Genomic DNA, 7,500 nt, shown 5'->3' with positions numbered 1-7,500 from the left:
ATCTTTTTTTAAGTTACAGGTTATCTTTTTTTGAGTTACAGTGGTCTTTTTTGAAGTGCAGGTGATCATATTTAAAGTTACAGATGGTCTTGTTTGAGTTACAGGTGGCTTTTTTTTTTTTTGAGTTACAGGTAATCTTTTTTTGAGTTACAGGTAGTCTTTTTTTTTTAGTTACGGTGGTCTTTTTTGAAGTACAGGTGATCATATTTGGAGTTACAGATGGTCTTGTTTGAGTTACAGGCAGCTTTTTTTTGAGTTACAGGTTATCTTTTTTGAGTTACAGGTAGTCTTTTTTTTTAGTTGCAGGTGGTCTTTTTTTGAGTTACAGATGGCCTTTTTTTGAGTTACAGTGATCTTTTTTTTTTTTAGTTACAGGTAGTCTTTTTTGAGTTATAGATGGTCTTTTTTTGAGATACAGGTGGTCTTTTTTTGAGTTACGGGTGGTCTTTTTTTGAGTTACAGGTGGCCTTTTTTTGAGTTACAGGTGACCTTTGTTTTGGGTTACAGGTGTTTTTTTTAGTTAATAGATGATCTTTTTTGGAGTTACAGGTGATCTTTTGTTGAGTTACAGGTGGTCTTTTTTGAGTTACAAGTGTTTTTTTAGTTACAGGTGGTCTTTTTTTTTGTTACAGGTGATCTTTTTTTGAGTTACAAGTGACTTTTTTGAGTTACAGGTGGTCTTTTTTGGAGTTATTGGTGATCTTTTTTTGAGTTAGACACAGGTGGTCTTTTTTGGAGTTACAGGTGATCTTTTTTGAGTTACGGACGATCTTTTTTTTTGGTGTTACAGATGGTCGTGTTTGGAGTTACAGGTAATTTTTTTGAGTTACAGGTGGCCTTTTTTTGGAGAGTGGGTGGGAGCTCGAATGAGTTATAAGGGAGGGATTTGGAAGAGAGGGGTTGGGGGGAGGAGAGAGAGAGAGAGAGAGAGAGTGAGTGAATGTAACACACAACTTGAGAGTGACAGACAGAGATGTATACACACATACAGATGCCTTTGGCAGCAATGAGCTGTTTGCCCACTTGTTTCGTCAAGATGAATATTCGACAACTAAGAAGTGCCTTGCAGTTACTCCCCTGCAATGCACCTGCAAACAGGTGCACTGATTAGATTCTCTTCCCCACCCCACTCACGGACAGGTGTTTGAGGAACAGGTGTTTGCGTGAATCATGGAGAGAGACGAATCTTGTTCCCGTTCGGTTTCCCTCTTACTAGTTGTTGCAGATGGAATTCTTATCACAGGCTTTGCTTCCTGTGTCCATTATTCCCAGAATTCCCAGAATTCCAGGAATACTTGTCAGGTATCGGGAGAGCAACAGATACTTTGCATCACGAGAGACCATCTGGTATGTGGTCCGCAGCTGGGCGATGTCTGCCCTTGTCCGGACTTATAAGCATTGTTACCTGTGACTCTTAAGTACGTCGCGGGTCAAGGTGAGAATCTCTCTCTCTCTCTCTCTCTCTCTCTCTCTCTCTCTCTCTCTCTCTCTCATACATTTGGAATAATGTCAAGTTTTGGCAGAGAGAGAGAGAGAGAGAGAGAGAGAGAGAGAGAGAGAGAGAGAGAGAGAGAGAGAGAGAGAGAGAGAGAGTATATTTGCTGGAATAATGTCAAATCTTGACAGAGAGAGAGAGAGAGAGGTCGTACGTTTTCTGGAATAATGTCAAGTCTTGACAGATTAACAGAGATAGACTATATTTGCTGGAATAATGTCAAATCTTGATAGAGAGAGAGAGAGAGAGAGAGAGAGAGAGAGAGAGAGAGAGAGAGAGAGAGAGAGAGAGAGAGAGAGAGATCGTACGTTTTCTGGAATAATGTCAAATCTTGACACAGAGAGAGTATATTTGCTGGAATAATGTCAAATCTTGACAGAGAGAGAGAGAGAGAGAGAGAGAGAGAGAGAGAGAGAGAGAGAGAGAGAGAGATCGTACGTTTTCTGGAATAATGTCAAATCTTGACACAGAGAGAGAGTATATTTGCTGGAATAATGTCAAATCTTGACAGAGAGAGAGAGAGAGAGAGAGAGAGAGAGAGAGAGAGAGAGAGAGAGAGAGAGAGAGATCGTACGTTTTCTGGAATAATGTCAAGTCTTGACAGAGAGAGAGAGAGAGAGGTCGTACGTTTTCTGGAATAATGTCAAGTCTTGACAGAGAGAGAGAGAGAGAGAGAGAGAGAGAGATAGAGTATATTTGCTGGAATAATGTCAAGTCTTTTGAGAGAGAGAGAGAGAGAGTATATCTGCTGGAATAATGTCGTTATATTTGCTGGAATAATGTCTTTTGAGAGAGAGAGGGAAAGAGAGAGACGATCCCAGGTGAAACCAAGAGCAGCAAGTTGAAATAAGATAGTTCTGTAGAGCCGTCCTTTGTGCTTTTAATATCTCCCCCTTCCCCTCCCCCACCCCTATGGCACCACCCTCATGGTGCTCCCCCACCTTCCTCCAACTCGCTCTCTGGGTGTACTGCGTTGATGTCATTTTGTTTCTTCTCAAAATGTCGCACTTTTTCCTGTTGACTGATTTGTATTCGACCCTGTTAGTGAAACTCTCTGCATTATATATGATGTACACCTGACAGTGTATAATGAAAGAAACAAAAGAACACCTGGCAGTGTATAACGAAAGAAACAAAAGAATGTCTCACACGTACACACAAGCACGCAGGCGCAGGCGCACAATTGCGTGATCTATATTCATTACGATTACTCAAGCTTTTCATTATTTCGTACGTCGGAAATTAGCTCTGAATCACAAAAGATCATTTTTTTTCTTAAATCTCTAGCTGTTTCTTTTTACGTGCTAAATTACAGACATCCAACTTCATTTTAAAGTACCTTGTTATTATTCAAAGCACGATGGCCAGATTCTGTTTTTTTTTTCTTTGCCTTCGTTTGTAAAGTGGCGGTAAATATATTGAACGGTGGTCGTACCTATTGAGTACACATGTAAATGGAATACTTGAGTTACTTTTTCGTCCTCTGGGCTGTGGAATTAATTGCTTACCTTCCGCTTTTCCTGGTGTAATAATTTTGATAAGTTACGTATGTTTTTATCCATTTATTTATTAATTTGTTAATTTATTTTTCATTTCTAGTAACTGATCTCTTCTTTCTGTATTTCCTGTTACCGTCTCTTACTTCTTCAAATGAACATATTCTTTGGAAGATTGAATTTCAAGTCAGTGGCCTCTATGAGCTTGTTCCACAAGAATAGGATTAATCTCAATAAATAATAATAATAATAATAATAATAATAATAATAATAGGGTCGGTTTTAGTGTTGACGTTTCGTTCCTCCCAGGAACATCTGAGTTCCGATAATTTGTGTCAACTTGTCCACGGTGGAATTTGTCTTCAGCCAAGGTGGAACTCTGGTGGCAGTGTGACTCACATCTGTAATTCTTTGTGTCCGTTGGGGTCGACTTTTATGAGAGAGAGAGAGAGAGAGAGAGAGAGAGAGAGAGAGAGAGAGAGAGAGAGAGAGAGAGAGAGAGTTTTTTATACGTACATAAATGAGTGTCAGAGTATTTGCCTTTACATATTCGAAACATTCAAAAGGCATGTTGGAGTGCATTTCTTTTCATTTTCTTTCAAACTCATTAATGATTATGACTCCAGGTGTTTAACGTGGAAGGGAAATTGACGTGGAACAACCTCATCACTCAGCCTCCACGAAGCGTTGCAACATTCTCAGGAAGTTGCGGCGTGTCTTTCGCTCCGCTAATTCGTTTCACTTTCGTCAATTCATTTTCCTAAAGGCCGCCCAGTATAACGCCATCAATCCCGCGTTACTGCATGTGCAGTTGACATCAACAAAGCAGAGGCGTTGTTTATGAAAAAGCGTAATTCGTGCGTGTAATGTACCGGAGGCGGAACTGGCTAAATTGATAGCATCCTTCCTTCTCGGCTTATAGTCCAGGCACTGCTGCTCTTTGACGCCGCTGCGAACGGCGTTTGCCAATCTCTCTCTCTCTCTCTCTCTCTCTCTCTCTCTCTCTCTCTCTCTCTCTCTCTAACCGGTGGATTTGTAGGGTTTCATGATTTCACGTTTTCACAGGTTTTATTGTCTAATTTCTAGTCGTTCATCTCTGTGTGGTTTCTTGAGTTTTGCAAATAAATGATCGGGATTTTACGGTGGATATAATAGCCTTTTTTTTCGTTCTTCACTGTGTGATCCCTTGAATTTTGCAAATAAATTCGCCGGCGTCTTTATATTAAAGCGAAAGCGTTTGGACGAATATATTTACAGCCCTAATGTATCCGTCAAGTTGTGGATATTTAGATTTGATTTCGTACCAGTTATTGTTTAGTCGAAATGACGAATTGGCGAGAGCATTCCCAAGAGATGAAAGCTATTTCAGATTATAAAGAAATTTAGTTTTGCGTGTTCACTGAACATATTTTGGCACTGAAAGGTTGTAGGCTGCTGCAAGGGAACTGACCTGATTCGGAGGTGATAAGTAAAACAGCTGCAGCGTTCATTTATATATAAAAAAGGAGCCCAAGATAGTTTAGGTGCAGTTGAAGAGGGAATGACGTCTTCCTTGTGAAGGCTTGAATATCGTTTAGCTTTACTTGTAAAACTAAACGAAATAGAATATAATTCTTGAGGTAGTTAGTAATTTTTACATTGTTGAAAGATTACCTTTTAAAAACATACAAAAATACTTATCAAAAACCATACATAAGGATGTATTACTTATATATATTACTTTTTACAGAAAAGTCTTGAGATAATAATTTTTACTTTGCTGAAAGATTACCTTTCCAAAACCTGCAGAAATACTAAAAAACCATAAAGTAAGGATATATTACTTTTTACAGAAAAGTCAAATATCCTTAAATTTTAAAAAATCATCAAAAGTTTCCTTATTTGTAAAACATACGAAACTATTTTAAAACCAGACGTCTGTGTGAAAGTCTTCCGTATATGGGTAATCTTGGCAAATCTGCAGAGAGAGAGAGAGAGAGAGAGAGAGAGAGAGAGAGAGAGAGAGAGAGAGAGAGAGAGAGAGAGAGAGAGAGAGAGAGAGAGAGAGAGAGAGCTCCCATCTGCCTGCATATCCCACCATACTCACTGTCATACTTTCGACCACGCATGTCCCTGCATTATGCATCAGGGCATGCAGGAGAAACTGGGGTCCTTTGCAACTTCAGAAGAAGGAAACTCGTTGTATTTCTTCTTCTCGAAAGAGGGATTGGTTGGCTCCGGTGCCGTGCCAACACCTTTCACCATCTGGTCATCTGTCACTTTCAGACGATCTTCTCTTAGTCTTAGGTCATGCGAGGTCAGCGTTGCTATAGTGATTTCGTGAAGGATCTCTCTCTCTCTCTCTCTCTCTCTCTCTCTCTCTCTCTCTCTCTCTCTCTCTCTCTCTCTCTCTCTCTCTCGTGTATAATTTCAGTGCGGTCGTATTGAGGCGTTGCGCTTTTTTTTTATGTAAAAAGCGACACTTCTCTTGTAAACTTATACAATGCTTTTAAAGGTAGTATGCTTAAAATTTACTTGTTTTACTGTGATAGCGTGTAATGGTAACGATGCATCACAATTGTAGGAATTACTTTCCTCCAGGATAAATACGTTTTCCTGGTATTCGGCTTTAAAAGGAAAAAGAAATAGTAAAAAATGCGCCGAAGTTTCGTCGCCGCAATCGAGTTTTCTGCACAGCCACTGCAGCCTATAATCAAGGCCACCGAAAGTAGATCTATCTTTCGGTGGTCTCGGCATAATGCTGCGTTAGCCGCGACCCATGAAACTTTAACCACAGCCTGGTGGTGGCCTATCCTATGTCGTTGCCAGAAGCGCGATTATGGCTAACTTTAACCTGAAATGAAATAAAAACTACTGATGCTAGATGGCTGCAATTTATGTTTGATGATTGGAGGGTGGATGATCAACATACCAATTTGCAGCCCTCTAGCCTCAGTGGTTTGAAGATCTGAGGGCGGACAGAATAAAGTGCAGACGGACAGACAAAGCCAGTACAATAGTTTTCTTTTACAGAAAACTAAAAAACTGGGAGCTTGTTTTAAAGATTGCTCGCTTTCCTAAATTTACTTTCGACTGGTCATCTCGTCCCTCTGAAGTGAAGACTGCGGGGGGAAAAAAGTTGATTCTACAGCTTTTTCCCCTTTTTGTGCCCATTTCTGAGAAACTGGAGTATTGGAATATCTTCCGCCTTGCCTCATCCGTACGTAATGTTATGGCATTCGTTCACCGCAGCCGAGGTATATTGAAGGAGCATTACAGTAGTTTGTAGGGGCTGAAGGACCGAAATTTAGATGGAGTGACGGCTCTTCTTCTACCTGTTTTGACGGGGAATGATGATTTTGCCTGTCTCATGTGGGCAAATGTAAATCGAGGCGGGGGACGGGCAAAAAAGAGGTCTTGATGGGGCAGGAGATAATTGAGTGAAGAGAAAAAATAGCGAGGAAGGGTCAGAACAGATAAGCAAAGCTAAAGAGTGGGTTTGTTGAGAGAAAATGTTGAATCTTGCCTTGGCATGATTGGGCGTATCTCTTAAAGCTGTGAACGCGAGACTTATCACCCTCCCATCGTTTCTGTTCCTGATGGAGTGGCTAATGTTCCATTACTTCTCGACGTTCTGGAACGGAACTTGTCGAGAGACATTGAGAGACGTCTCTCAATCATCACGCAATGCTTCCACGGAGCGAAGGTCAGTTTGAAATGCTAATGTGTTTTTGTATTATAATTTTTTTTTGCTGTTACCGTTTTAATACTAACCTACGTGCACGAATACACAGTTCTTCAGGAGTTTAAAGTCGTGCGTTGTTATATTAAGAGATTTAACTTTATTATGCTTAGGGATTTATCTCTCACTTCTGTTAAACTCACTAATCTTCAAAAAGCGTACATTTTTAGACTCAGAATGATAGTGTATAAGTCTAGGTCTTGAAGGCTAAGCATGAGCCTTTTCAATATTATCTAGACTTGGGTACGTGATATCAGACAACTTCTTGCCTTTTTAAGACTTGTTCCTCTCTCGTAAACGATTGAATTTGGTTACCCAATGCGCTCCTGTGAAAGGCGATCATTCGACAGGCATTACGATCTTATCTGAACTGGATGTGTATCAGACAGGTAATTTGACTGCTAATAGTAACCATGTCGGTAAAGTACTGAAGTTCAATCGTGTGTGTAATAAGACTAAAAGGCTGGGACCAGTTTTATGTTAGATGATACCGGAGATTGCAAGGGCCCCAGGTTGTAGCCTGTGTCTCTCTCTCATTCTCTCTGGATTTGTATTAAAATTTCATTTTGATTACGAGAGAGAGAGAGAGAGAGAGAGAGAACTTTCTCACGGATCCATAGAAGCCTAAAGAAAGCCAGTATAGCATCATTTTATTCATTGCGACCCCCAGCCACTAGCACTGATTATATCATGCACCCAGACTCTCTGTCGCCCTTATACGGCTATGCCTAGCCTTAGCGCTCATAGTCTCTCTCTCTCTCTCTCTCTCTCTCTCTCTCTCTCTCTCT

General features: G+C 40.4%; 1 protein-coding gene across 6 annotated transcripts in view; it reads left to right on the top strand.

The window, feature by feature from the left end:
• LOC136835706 (myophilin-like) overlaps positions 1-7,500 on the top strand; it is a 130,274-nt gene that overhangs the window by 87,829 nt on the left and 34,945 nt on the right. The gene's annotated exons all lie outside the window — the stretch shown is intronic.

This window comes from Macrobrachium rosenbergii, chromosome 4 (assembly GCF_040412425.1).
Source record: "Macrobrachium rosenbergii isolate ZJJX-2024 chromosome 4, ASM4041242v1, whole genome shotgun sequence".
Classification (NCBI taxonomy): domain Eukaryota; kingdom Metazoa; phylum Arthropoda; class Malacostraca; order Decapoda; family Palaemonidae; genus Macrobrachium; species Macrobrachium rosenbergii.
The sequence above is the reverse complement of the archived record's forward strand: the minus strand, read 5'-3'. Positions and strand labels throughout refer to the sequence as shown.